A 15,270-nucleotide genomic window follows, 5' to 3' on the forward strand; every position below is an offset into this window, starting at 1 on the left:
AATCAGTAATTTTAATAAGTGAGTGAGTCGTAGAATGATTAGCACAAACCCGTACTGGTGTTTGTAAAGGCATTTAAATTTATTAAAAAATGCATTGAGCCTCTTATGCATAGCTTTTTTAAAGAGTTTGCTTAGGTTTTAAACAAGAGAGATGGGTCGGTAGTTAGACATATCCATTGTAGAACCTTTCTTAAATATTAGAATGACTTTAGCAACTTTGGAAGCATCTGGTAATAAACCGTTTTGAAATGAGTTATTTATAATAATACTGAGAGGTTTAGAAATTATGTCTGGAATAGGTTTAAGAAGGAATGTAGGAAGACTATTAGGACCAAAGCTTTTTCTAGTTTGAAGAGTGGTTTTAATAAGACTAGAGATTTTATTCTCTGTGACAGGATCAATAAAGAACGTATTAGAATTCCGAGAGTTGATATACTTAGTAAATTTTGATGTTGAAGGTATGTTTTTGTTTTGAAGTTTGTTTTGGATAGTAACACAAATATTGTTTAATATATTTGATACAGTAGTTTGATCTGTGATAATATTTTCTTTCAATTTAAGTTTGAGAGTTGAACTATAGTAGGAAGATCTTATATTAATGATTTCTTTTATCCCTTTCCAAGTATTCTTAATATAGTTTAAGTTTTTACTAAAATAGGTTGTGTAATAAGATTTTTTACTAATTTTTAGTAGATTGCTGATTCTGTTTCTATAAAAGTTAAATTTAGAAAACAGTTCATTTTTAGTACTAATATCTTTACAGTTTAATAAAAATAGATTTAAAAATACCATTGGTGATCCATGGTTTTGATTTAAACTTAATTTGCTGCTTAGTTTTTTGTATGCATGCATGTTGGTCTAATATTTTTTCAAATTTATTTAAAAGAAAACTGATAGATTGATTCACATCATCATCTTTTTTAATATATAGGGCCCAGTTAATGTTGGAAACATCTTTAATAAATATATTTTTGTTAAAGTTCTTAAAGCATCGCCTGTAAGATATACTTTTTTTAGGGTGATTATTATTTCTAGGAATGCAGATAAATTAAGCCATATGATCAGATATTGAAATAGTAAGATTGCCTAAGTGGGCAATGCTCAATGTTAAAACCATTTATAGATATGCTATTTATATTTGAATCATTTACATATAAATTTGACTCAGAAATACCTTTTGCCAAAGGTAATGTATTAAGAGTGCTAATAAAGCTGTAGAGATCATCAATTTGATATGGTAAAGAAGCAATGTTAAGATGAATATGAAGATCTGAATTAGGATTAATTTTTTTATTGAAATCTTTGGTGTCATAGTTTTTACAATTAATTGAATCTTCTGGATTATTTAGATCTGAAGTTGAATTTTGTGGACTTGATATAGTGTAAAGAGAATATTGTAAATTATTATTCTTGTATGATAATGTTTAATCAAGCTTAAGGTCAGAATGAGAGCCAAATTGAATAGTCTTTGATGGCATAGTGAGATATTATGATTTTAAAACAATTTGGTTATATTTAGTAATCTATGATTTTGGAAAAAATGGAGCTTGTTAGATGAAATATAGATTGTAAACAGTAATGAATAATGATAAAATCAAGGAGATGAGAGATAATAATACAGTAGCCATAATACATAACATAAAACATTAGCAACTACATACAAATACAACAAAATAGTAATACAACAATACAACAAAGCAAGTAATAGAAGTAGTAGAACAAATAAACAGTAAAACAACAAAAAGTACTAAATACAACAAAAATTATAATAAAAAATACTAAATAGTATAGAGCAATAACCATAATAAAAAATAGCAATAAACAGTACTTTAAAAAAGAAAAACGAGTAATTTTAGCAAATTAGCAACAATGTCATGCCAATATACATACCAAGATATCATGGAAGTAGTATGATAAATGAATATAAAGGTAGTACACTAAATATAAATACACAAGGTAGTACGTTAAATAAAAATAATAATCCAGAACAATAAGTACTTAAGAAGTTAAAAAGTTAGAAAGGAAAATAAATAAAAATTGGAATAAAATAAAAAATCAGTACACAAGCTAACACTTCCTCAAACCAAGTAAGTGGTCTCAAATAACAAATACTCAGAGATAGCAAGAAAACAAAAATCTTTTTCATATTTTCTTAATACTTTAGTTTCTCTACTATGTCATGCTTCTTTTCTGCTGATCTGATTCGATCTTTTCGTTCAATAAATTGAATCTATCACCCAAGTAGTCTTCTCTAGTTTCCAACTTTTAAATGATTGAATTCCAAATTTTAAAGTTCAGAATATCAAGCTTTGAAGTTATGAATTTTAAGTTTTGATGAAATTGAATTCCAACTTTTGAATGAATGTCACTGAGAAAAGCAGCTTCGACATTTAGTGTAATTAAAGATGCTTTACATAGAAGGAATCAAAGAAAATTAAAGAATTTAGAATATTGTAATATTCAAAAAAGATCACTTGGTTCAAAAAGTATTGCTAGATGATACTGAACTTGAATTAGTTAGCTACATTAAAGAAATGGATTCAGTTTATTATGTATTGTCAATAAGTGACATTCAACAAATTATCTTACGGCATGTAGAAAAAAATAACATAGTTCATCCATTTAATAAACATAATGGTGTTGCAGGAAAATATTTTGCAAGTGAATTTTTGAAGAGACATCCAGACCTTTCAATAAGAAAGCCTCAGGGGTTATCTTTAAATCGTGTTTATGGTTTAAACTGCAGTTCTGTGAACATTTATTTCAAGTATATAGAAATTGTTATAAAAAAATACAAGTTTGAAACTCATCAAATTTTTAACAGTGATGAATTAGACATTACAACTGTACATAAATCTGTTAAAGTTACAACTAAAAAAGGAAAGCATTGTATTTCTTCTGTAACAAGTGGTGAACGGGGTGTAACAACAACCGTTGTTTGTGCTATGAATGTAACTGGACTGTTTGTTCTCAAAACTCATACAAAAAACATTAATTTGTTGGATTTTGCAAAGGAAAATGGAATAGTTAATATAACCTTATCACCTCATACTTCTCATAAGTTGAACCCACTTGATCGAAGCTTTTTTAAACCGGTAAAAATTTATTAATAATATAGAATGTGGATCATGGTTGCGTGAGCATCCTTGAAGAAAAACAAAAACTAATCAATTTGGAGGTATATTCTCTAAAGCCTATAACAGGGCTGCCTCTGTAGAAATTGCCTGTTCTCGCTTTCGTACATCTCGTACATTCTTTCGTACATTTCGTAAATTCTCGCTTTCGTACATCTAGAATTTGTCGCTTTTGTCGAAATTGTTCTGGCTTTCGTACATCTCGTACACATCTTTCGTACATTTCGTACATTCTCGCTTTCGTACATCTAGAATTTGTCCTTTTTGTCCGGATATAATTCCAGACACTGAGTTTATTGATGACAAAAGATCTAATGTTATCTTACATAAACCTGATAAAATCGAATCACAAGTTAATTTGAGCACCCTTTTACCAATGCCCTCAGGATCTTCATAAAATATTGATTTTAATATAACACCATGCTTTTCTAATATTGTACCATTTCCAAAGATCATTTTGCCCCGGTATGCGGGGAAAAATGAGGCAGGATAAGTGCTGTCAATAAATGATCTCTGGTGACCAAACCACTGCAGTTTTGCAACTCATATTTTATAAGCTTCAAGTATGAAGGCAGAAGATTTGAAAAATATCAAGTTATTTTTTCAAAAGTATTAGATAAATTAGTGCTTAAGTGTTTCATTTGGCCACTCGTTACGCTAAATGTCAAGATACTAGCGAAGCTTTTAATACCTTTTTAAGTACATTATTGGAGGACCTTATTGAACCTGTCTATACAAGAATATAAAAATTAGGACAAAAGCAATTATTAATCCGTGGATGTATAAATTGCTGTAGAAATACTCAAAAAAAAAGAAAAAAAACTGTATAATAAATTTCAAAAAAGTTAAAACACAGAAAATGAAAAAAATTACAAAATAAATCAAAAACTTAACCAAACACTAATTAAAATTCACAAAGGTTGGCAAAAGCCTTGCCATTAAAATAACACCAAAAACGGAATCTTTTAAAACCTTCTAATGACACATTATTACGATGACAATTAATTAAACTTTAAAGAATTCAAAGAAGCATATTCTTTTAAAAATAAAAAATCCCCAGGATGAAATCTCAAGCAATATAGTTATTTTTACAAAAAACTTAAAAAAAACTCTGTTTCTTGTACTGAAACTTTCATTAATGTTTGGTATTTTCTCTGGTGCGCTTGTAATAACTAAAATAATCCCAAAAAAAAAATGCAACGGTCATTTGAATATTATAAACTATAGATCTATATCAGTACTTTCTGTCTTCTTAAAATTGTTTGAACGCTAATCTATTATAGAATATTCGAATGCATAGTAGCACAGGGGGTCTGCGAATGGGTCCTATTCCTAATTTATATTCAAGGGATCCTATTCCTAATTTATGTTAACAACTTTAGTAACGCACAATTAAAATTGAACTCATTAAAGTATACAGACGATACAAGTTTGTTTCTTACCAATAATGGTATCAAACATCTATATACGGACATGAATATGAAACTAAATAAATTAAATAGTTAGTGAAGGGCAAACACACTCTCAGATAATGTAAAAAAAACGAATTATACTCTATTCTATAAAAAAAAAACAAGAATTGAACATTCTCTTAGTTTGCGTGAACTTTATTTAAAAGATACAGTATTTAAAGTTCAATAGGAATTCTTGTAGATGAGAATTTACCCTGTCTTCCCCATATAAATTCAGTCAAAAAGCTACAAAAGCATATTTGCCGTATCAGATACTTTAAGCATAAACAAAAACATAAAAACTTGTTATGAAAGATATGAAAATGTTGAATATATTTGAAACAAACATCTATCAACATCTAATATTTATGTATAGATACTACAACAACCTTTTGCCAGCAAACTTCTACAATAAGTTTGAAATAAATCAAAGAATTAAAGGAAAAGTATAATTTAAAATTAAATAGAAACAACAACTATAAATTTCCCTAAAATATAAAAAAACTCTCAGAGTTTTGTATATCTTATCGAGAAATTATGGAATGAATGTCAAAAGGAATATAAATATATGGTGAAGTCCTTAAATTCATTTAAGTTTCAAACAAAAAAACAAATTTTTAAAATTTGATTAAAAGAAAAGATTTTTTTTTTTAACTAATTTATTTTGTCTTTACTAACTAATTATTATTATTTTTTTTTTTACGACCGTTTTACCATTACGATATACTATTTAACTTATTTAAACTTGTACAACTACGTCAAGTGAAAATAACTTATTTTATAAATTCGATTTTTCTCACTAATTTTTATATAAGTTATAAAAAAAGTAAAAAATCTAGACTAAGATGAGTAAAATTGGACAAGAACTATCCCTTACAGCAATTTTTGGGGAAATTAGGCAGATCTCAGATTTTTTCATATTTTAATTTTATTTTCCAAATAAGGATTTGTAGTATTTTTCCTTCCGAAACCATTATTTCTATTTTATTAATATCTTATTTTAAAGGAGTTGAACAGGTGAATTTATTACATAATATTAACACAAATAAAGCAAAAATATTACTAAATAGTGTTATAATGCGCCTTGGTGTTAAATATTGGCATAATTTCTCTTGATTGCAGGCGGATACCTGTCATACCACCTTTACTTATTTCGCCGCAAACCGTGGCAGAAACAACTATTACCATCATTACACAACGTTCTACAGCTTGCATGTGGCAAGGTAACTTTTCCAAAAGATTATTTAGATCAACGTGATTCTCTTTTGCTTTTTTCAGTTCCTCATTAGTGAGCTGCATTTTAAGTGGTGGCTCTTACCGCTGCGTTTTACTCCAATTAATCAACTCCAATGTATTCTTTGTCATAATTAAAAGTAGGAACTTTGAATCGCCGCTCACTAGTTTGATTAGCATTCATACTTCTATCTTATCTAACTCTGTATTCGCCATACCCGGTTATCGGATTTTTGGCCGCTCATCTAATATCATTGCCGGAAGAATATTTTCTTGATCACCAAAGAATACATTTGTTAGTAACTCAATACTACCTTACGGAATGCATCTGGCAAATACCGTTGTTTGACTATTGTGCTGCATAGAAGCTTGCTGCCATGAAAAATAGAAGACTCCTTTTTTATGATGAACCACATAAGGGCATAATTACGTATAATTTATGCTGCTATAGGTACTAAATTTGATGAAGAATTGGTAGTAGAAATATATAATCTGAGGATCCTTTTGGCAGTGATGAGGCATTAAGAATAAATCATTTTTTCAGGGATGTGCTTTTCCAGATTGTCAAAACAAGTGCCACTTTGTACAGCTTGGAAGATGTCAAAAGGGTAAAGCTGATCTGTACTGACCACTTTTTTGTCTATATCTGGCATTTCTAATGCTTCAGCTGTTTTGCTTAGAGGAGTGAAGTGTCCCAAAAAGCTCCCTCAAAGTTTCTGAATCAAGGATATGTACTCTTCAATCGCTATGGTTTTCTCCAAATGATGTGTTCTATAGCTGTTCGCATATTGCCTTTGTTACAGCAGCTTTTTTTAAATCTTTGGTATGCAAATATATCAAAGTTTCGCTAGTTTGTCCTTATGGAACTGAAAGTTAGTTTTTTATTTTCTCTGTCAGCAATTGGAGTTTTTTACAGCTTTTTGCTCTGCTCAATAAGGTTACCAACTCAATGTCAATAATGTAAATGATGATTCGGTAGGTATGTTGCATTTTTCCCAAATTTTTAAGACCTGCATTGCTGTTGAAGCTACTTCATTCTTTTTGTTGCCTTTTCCAGGAAGTTTCTCTAAAATTATAATAAATATTTAACTTAGTTATTGTTTGAACAAATGATATGTAGTTTAGGTTGCTTACATTTTCTCGCAAATACAACATATTCAACATCACATCTTGATCTGTTAGTAGTTGCACCTCAGAGAGCGGATTTGAATACCCAAAGAATGGATGATCTGTTTTAGGTCTTAAAATTCTATTTATGGAAATATATTTAGCAAAGTTTTAGTATGTTATAGTATTATCATAGTATAAATAAACATAGCAAAGTATATAACTCTACATATAAACAAAAGGGGCTGTCCATTAATTACGTCAACAATTTTTTGGCAAATTTTCCCTCCTCCCCCCTCCCTCTTGTCAACAACTTGTCAAACTTTCAGAGACCACCTATAAAATTTTGTAAAATAAAATAAATATGAAAATAATAAACATTTTTAAATAGTAGTAATAGTAGTAATTTACAACTTCAAGAAAAATTGTTTAAAAGTAAAATATTTTGAAAAAAACTTAGTCCAACTTTTACTAATAAACATTTTTTAAATATATATAGCCATTTAAAATTATAAAGGCTTGCTCTAAACAAAAAGTGAATACGAGTAAAAGTGATTACTACATGCAGCACTATTGGTTTAAACTTCTTTCAATGCATGATAGAAGGTAAAAAAATTAAATTCACTCAACTTATCAAAAAACTACAAGCCGGTACTATGCCATTATTAAAAAAATTGTTCTAGTTATGGAATTTGAAAGAACAAAGAGAAATTTTAAAACTTTGGTGAAGGAGAATATTCCTCGATGTTTTTTAAAATTCTTACTATCATAAAGAAATCGTAACTATTAAAATTTTTGATAAGATCTTCAAGATCTTCTTTCACAAAACAAGTTTATATTTTTAAGTTGTTATATTACGATTAATAATTGCAAACTTAAAATATATATATATATATATATATATATATATATATATATATATATATATATATATATATATATATATATATATATATATCCGTTATCCCAAATTACCTAAATGATAGCGTTATCCATGTATATACAAATATATATATATATATATATATATATATATATATATATATATATATATATATATATATATATAAATATATATATATATATATAAATATATATATATATATATATATATATATATATATATATATATATATATATATATATATATATATATATATATATATATATATATATATACATACATATATATATATATACATGGATAACGTTATCATTTAGGTAATTTGGGATAACGGTTGTAACCAACGTGCCCGTCAACACACCTACTCCAAGATAAAGTTAAGTATTTGTCATAATACTTTGTCATAATTTACGTACAGTGCAGAGTCACAAAACGTTAATGTGCCTTTCCTCCAACCACATGGAATGAAAACTAATTTTACTAGAGTCTAGCATATCAAAATAATGCATTTGATTATTTGTATAAACAAGGGGTTAGCAAACTCTTTAAACGGAAGACCCATTGTTTATAATTTATAAAAATATTTTTGTTTTTAAAGAGCTACTAACATCTTGTTTTCAATATTATAATGGTATATGTGCATGGAGCTGGAGAGTTGTATTATAACATTGAAATTTTAGCACCAAATTTTTATACTTGGGTCGGCAACCTGCTTGCGAGCAGCAGGTTGCCGACCCAAGTTTAAAAAAATTAGAGTATAGAAAATGTCATTAAAATACTAAAGGTTGGATGAGTATGTAACACATGACTACAAACGCTGCCTATTTTTGTTTTTTTTAAGTTTAGTTTACTTTGTTTTAGTAGTCAATAATTTAAAATAAACAACCTAAACATAAACAATAAAAATATAAATTAAATAAACAATTTGAAACATAACAATCTGTAATAAATTTATAGGTTTTTGAAAAATTATAAATGTTCGCTATGTTTAAATTACCAACAAAGATGTGCTGCATCACATACCTCTATACTAACCGTCTTAAGATACTTGTGCAAATCTGCGACACAAGTACCATACTTTAAGAATATAACAGAATACTGGAAACATATACGGAGTTTATTTCTAGTTGTTGTTTAAAAGTTGTTTGATTTTTGAAATTGTTGACCGAAGTCGCGTCAATTACTATTTGCGGCAGTGAATTCCACTGAACACAACACGATTCGTGAAGAATTTTTCTATTGGCATGCAGTTGAGTACTCTTTGCAGTGCAAGTCTTTGATTATGACCAAGCATAATATACTTTGACGACGAAGGACGTTTGAATAATACGTGAAAGCTTATTTTATCAAATCTACTATGAACTTGAACATCAGAATTAAATCACCTCTTATTCTTTATTCATCAAGTGTCGTAAGACCTAACACGACTCTTCGCTGCTCGGTGGTGTAATGCCTAATCTCAGAATAGGCTTTTGTGGGACGGTTTTGAATTTTTTCTAGCGCTTTTATATCTGCCCGTTGGTAAGGTGGCTACGCTTAAATAGCGTACTCTTGATGAGGATGAACATACGTGGTGTAAACTTCTTCCACAGTGAAAAACTACGGCTGCACATAGTTTTTTATAGCCTCTCTAAGGAGCGGTTAGAGTTCACCGCAGCTGCTAAAGCTTGAGCATTACGTTTAAGGTCATTTGAGATAAGAACTCTAGGATATAGGAGCATTACGTTTAAGATCATTTGAGATAAGAACTCTAGGATCTCTCTCTAACTGAGAAAATTTGATTGCAAGTGGCAGGCCGTCTGGCATGTAATAGTCTCGTTCGATACCTTTTTTCTCGGTCAGTATGCATGACTAGTAACTAATTAAGTATGCATGACTAGTAACGATGTAACTAAATTTATTTAAAAAAGTAATGTTGTTGATGTCAAGTTTTTTTGAGCTCCCTCCTCCCCGTTGTCAAAAATTGCAATAATTTCCAGACCCCCTCTTCCCCTATCATGTTGACGTAATTAATGGACAGCCCCAAACATGTGAATACAAACCATTTTCAATTAATTAATGTTTTCAATAAATATAATATATATTGTAGGCAATAATATATAATATATTTACTAAAAATAAATTGCTATAATTTATAGCGACATAATTATTCAATTATAAATAATATTATTGTTTACAAACTAAATATTACTTCTGACATTTAAAAATATGGTTTCTACTGAAACTTCAAGTAGAGCATGTATTTTATTAAATGTGTTTAAAAAAATTTCAGTAACTTTTTAATACAAAAGTGATTATTTTGGTCTTAATACTAATGGATAATGCAAATATACGAAAAATGTTTCACTTTCTAACTTCAACAATTACTGCAGGGGGTAATTCTTGTCTAATTTTCTTATAACTAATATAAAATTCAGGGAGAAAAGTCGTATTTATAAAAAATGTTATTTTCACTCCACTTTATTGTACAAAGCGGGTTCTATGAAAAGATTGTGATAACGTAGTGTTATTTTTATCTTTTTTGAGCCGTTAAGGGTCTCAAACGAATAATATTAAAAATTTAAAAGTAATCATTATTTCATATAAAACATTATAATCGAAAAATCTTGTTGAATTCCCTTTATTTATTTTTTTTTCTGTTCATTAATATCTAAAACTATTCTGAAATTATTTATTCATGAAATAAATAATATTTTTGAAACTCTTATATTACTTCGCTTCATTTGAAATCCAACATGACTCTTGAAAAACTTTTTTTGATAATATTAGGGACCCTTTTAATGTTCGAGGGCCCGTAAAAAATGCAACTAATTTTTATTAAAAAATTTTTTAAAGAATTATTTCATCATATAGAACACATTTAGGGGGTACCAGCAGATATTTTCAAAGAAGTTGTTTTTAGAACCATCCTAACCCAGGTTTATCTTGCTTCTATAATTTACCATTCAAACTCTTTTATCAACTACTTTGTTATTATAGCGCTATGGCTTTTTTAAGAATTCACAATAAAAGTTATTGTGGAAATATGGTCGAAGGGAATTGTCGTGTTGCAATCGTGCAAAGTGAATTATAAAAACTGTTAATAATTGTCTAAGCGGAATTGTATAGAAGTCTGTACAGTTGGGATTTAAACAACTCACTTTAACTCTGCTGTGGCAGACATCAACTTCACATTATGTTGTTTTTAACTATTTACAATTTTAAACCTTATCAGTATATCAGAAAAATAGTATTTTTACGAATACTTCAATAGCAATAGATATTGAGGTATTCGTAACTTTAGTAGATACTTAGTTTGCATAAACTTTGTATCGTGAATAGCTTGTTTTCAATGACGCAAGTAATTTATGTCAAGTTTAGTACCATACATTTGCTGTTGTTAAAGTTAACTTAAAAAATTTTTAGGATTTATTAGGATAAAGTTTTCTAGGTCACTACAGTTTTGTTATTTTATTTTAATTTCTCAGCACAAATATTTTGCAATTTAAGTCTAGCCTATTTCCTGATATTTTTACTCTTTTCTACTTTAAACGTATTAAACAATATAGGCTATTTTTATTGATTGATTGGTTGTTTGTTAGCCTAAGAATCCAATAAAATGTAAAATGTTTTTATTTGTTGTCCTTTTTATTGTTGTTAAGAAAGACAAAATGGGTGAACGTTGTACTGATCGCCTCAAAACCCCACGCATAGTTGAGAGTGGATCAAAAAAGCGGAAATGAAAAAGAATGTCAGTCAGAAAGGAGTTTGAATTCGATTTCAAAACACAGAGAATCACTGATTTTATGCAAGTACTAGAAGGTGTTCGTTTCCAGCTTTTATTTCTCAATAATTGCCATTATAAATGATGGCTCTGACAGTAAGATAAATAAAACTATCATCACTAGCTAATGCAGCCATTTCAATTTTTTTCCAATATCGTAAAATAACTAGAGACCACAGTTGTTGAAAATCAAACTAAAGATAATAAACGTGGAACTTATCATGATCACAAATTTCAGCAAACATGCAGACGCTGGAAAACCCTCGCACGATCAAATACCAGTGATGTTACCAACAACATTGGAATATGACTAGCAGTTATAGACAAAATAGTTGCTGAATTTCGGGAAAAAAATAGAACTAAAATACTGCAGAACTGTAATGAAAAATTAATGAAAAATACTCAATAAAGTAGACCGAAACAACTATTGAGAAATAACGGCACACAAAAAAAAACTGAATATGTTTGTTAGATAAAACCAAAATGTTAAGGACGTGAACGATCATGATTTTGTTTTGCACTTGTTCATATAAAACAAGAAGAGTAATTAGCAATAAGCTTTTTTATTCTTCTAGTCATACTTTGCAATAACTTTATTTTAAGGAATGATAATTTAATTCGACAGCCTGTTTCTCAAACAAATTTTGAAAAACTTTTACTTCAGAGACCGTTTTTTTGGCTTTTTTTTAATACTATTAAAGATATTTATATACTATATACTTCTCAATTTTTTCTATAATATAAATATTTCTCAATTTTTTTTAACAAAATCTTAATATACTATTTTTTTTCAATGAGAAATACAATCATTGACTTTAAAATATTTTGAATCAATAGTCTATTTTATTTTATAAACGCAAGTTTAAAGTAAAACAAATATTTTATTTAACGAGCCATTATATAACATATTTAATTTTAGTGGTTCTTGATGATAGGAATAGCCGGTCTTCTTCAAGTTTCCGCGTTTTAAATTATTCTAAGAAGAAATCTTATCTTTTACTTTTTAAATATATTTCTTCTTAAAGGTTAGTTTTATTACTATTATTATTTTTATCATTTGCAAAACAAATTATACAGAGATTGCAAATAGGAAAACAAAACAAAAAAAAGAAAACAAATTTAACATTTTAAATACTTTAAATAATATTATTTAACATTTTAAAATATATATTAAAACACTATAGGTTATATTATAAAATTGTTATAGATTCTATATAGAGTGCTAAGTTACATTACATTTTAACAATAACTTTTTTCTTTAGTCCAAAAACTTTGGATGAATAAATTTCAACAAATTTTATGTCCCATGGGAACGATAATTATTTATTAATGATCAAATATTTTAAACAATAAACAGATGGTTATGATTACGTAAATACTTTTTGTTAAATACGTATGCGTATAAATGTTATAGATAATTAACAATTGTTAAACAAATCTTTTTCTTTTTGGAAATTATATAAAAAAGATTTTTATATGAATTCCAAAAATTAAATCAAAATTTAATTTAAATCTAATTCATCAGTGTTTTTAGCTATTATTTAAACATCAGGCTATTTCTCAACCTTTTAAAAGTTTATTTTTAAAGTAAAGTAATACAACGTTTTGATAACATTCATGCCTTCCGAAAGTCTGAAAACGGGATAGCTATTAGCAAGAGAAATTCTACTAAAGCCAGGTATCATGATTATTTGTCACAACATGAAATTTAATCTTATTACAGAGCGTTTTAGTTTGTAACCTGTAAATATTACTAAAAGTTTATTAACTGATAAGCAAGAATAATGAATTATAAAATAAATAAATATATAGATTGATAAATATGCACCTGCGGACAAGTGGTTAGAGCACCAACCTATGAATTTAAGTTTCTAAGGTTCAATGACCGCTTTGGTCATAAAAAAAACTTCGCTAAGAAAGAGGATGGAGCCTTTCTTCAAAATCCTCATAGGTGTCCTTGAAGGTCCTTAATAGCTAAAAATTAACGAAAAGATTATTCATGACAATGCTAAATCACATTTGAGAACCATACCGCTATTTTTTAGGGTTAAAAATGTGTGAACATGAAATTAAATAATGTTTGAAAAAGTAAGTCTTTATGAAAAATTATTTTTGTTAGTTCAAATTTATTGCGACTATTTCTTTGACACTTTTTTTTGCTTGGCTATCTGCAAGAATCACATTAGCGTTGCATAAAACTTATGCGGCGATAATTTTTGTCCAAAAATCTCCCGAATGCCAGGTTTCGCGTGTTTTCACACTAACAGTCATTGTAAGTAGAAACCATGTTAAAATTTATAATAGTAATAATAATAATAATTTATAAAATTATAAATAAAATAAATAATTTATAATAAAATATATAAAATTAAAATAATATTATAATTTATAATATTAAACCATTAAAAATTTCAATAGACCAATTAATATCGAAAGTTTTCTACATTTGGTTTCTATTGGTGCAGACATTTTTCGGTTAACTTGTATTTGATTAATAAGAAACAAAGATCATAAATCTAAATTCTTTATCATACTATTTTTGTTGTATATGTTGAGATTATACTCTCACATTGATAACATAATGTTAAACTGATATTTGCAGAAAACTATTACAAAAATTAGACACTCCATTTATAACTCTACTCCTGAATAAAAATGAGTTATGAAAAACTAAAAATCTATATGCAAAATAACTTTTTAAAATTAAGATTTGGTAAAAAACCAGCATTAAACTATCTCCGAAAATTATTTAAAGAACTTATGTAATATAAGTAAATTCTTCTTAGAACGTGCTGTTATGAAAAATATTTTTATTGGTTTGTTGTTTTAACCTTGTTGCAGGAAGTCGTCAAATACAACCTGCCAATACCTAAAAAATAAAAATTAAAAGTTATTACTGTCTTATCAATTTATCATAAATACTCTATTTTCATTTAATTTGAAAATTCTAGTTCAAAAATCTACAAACACTGTTTTTGCATAGCTTCTTGAACTGCCTAGCAATTTAATTCACATCAGAATATCTAATTTTGGTATGGATTGTTATAAATAATATAAACAATTATGAAGATCTTATAACACAAAGATAAAACTTCAAAATTTTAAACAGTTTTTTTCCCCCACAAAGCCTATTCGTCTCAGCCAAAAAAAATAAAACGGAATATTTAGTGTGCTTGAATATTCTAATAACTTAATAAAGTAAAATAAACATAAACTTAATTCATTGAACAATCTGATTGCTTTTCTCGTTTAAACATGAATAACACTAATGCGTAGCTTGTTATATATTGCTAGCTAGAGATTTCATAAGTTAATATATATATATATATATATATATATATATATATATATATATATATATATATATATATATATATATATATATATATATATATATATATATATATATATATATATATATCTTGAAATATCTATTTTAATAGATATCTTGACATATTTTATTTTGTAAAAATTGACATTTTCGATTTTCAAAAAGTTTTCAAACTTAAAATAATGAATTATCTTTAAAATCTCTAACTAAATATGTACCTAACACTCTAAGAAACATTTGTGGAAAGCTATTTTTTAAATATTTGAGTAAACAAAAAACTATTTAATAAAAGTTTTACCTTGTGTGTTAAAATGTAAATGCTATAAAAAAGTTTATTTATTTTAACA

General features: G+C 27.3%; 1 protein-coding gene across 2 annotated transcripts in view; it reads left to right on the forward strand.

Moving 5' to 3' along the window:
* Window positions 1-13,112: 13,112 nt before the first annotated feature.
* The window catches only part of LOC105846519 (metabotropic glutamate receptor 3), a 52,765-nt gene continuing 50,607 nt past the window's right edge, over window positions 13,113-15,270 (forward strand). Inside the window, exon 1 of one of the 2 annotated variants that reach the window (XM_065800986.1) lies at window positions 13,113-13,270. The gene's annotated coding sequence lies outside the window, so the exon portion shown is untranslated. The remainder of the gene's footprint in view (window positions 13,271-15,270) is intronic. The other variant, XM_065800987.1, reaches the window with a different exon arrangement.

Source organism: Hydra vulgaris, chromosome 07 (genome assembly GCF_038396675.1).
Source record: "Hydra vulgaris chromosome 07, alternate assembly HydraT2T_AEP".
NCBI classification, from domain to species: Eukaryota; Metazoa; Cnidaria; class Hydrozoa; order Anthoathecata; family Hydridae; genus Hydra; species Hydra vulgaris.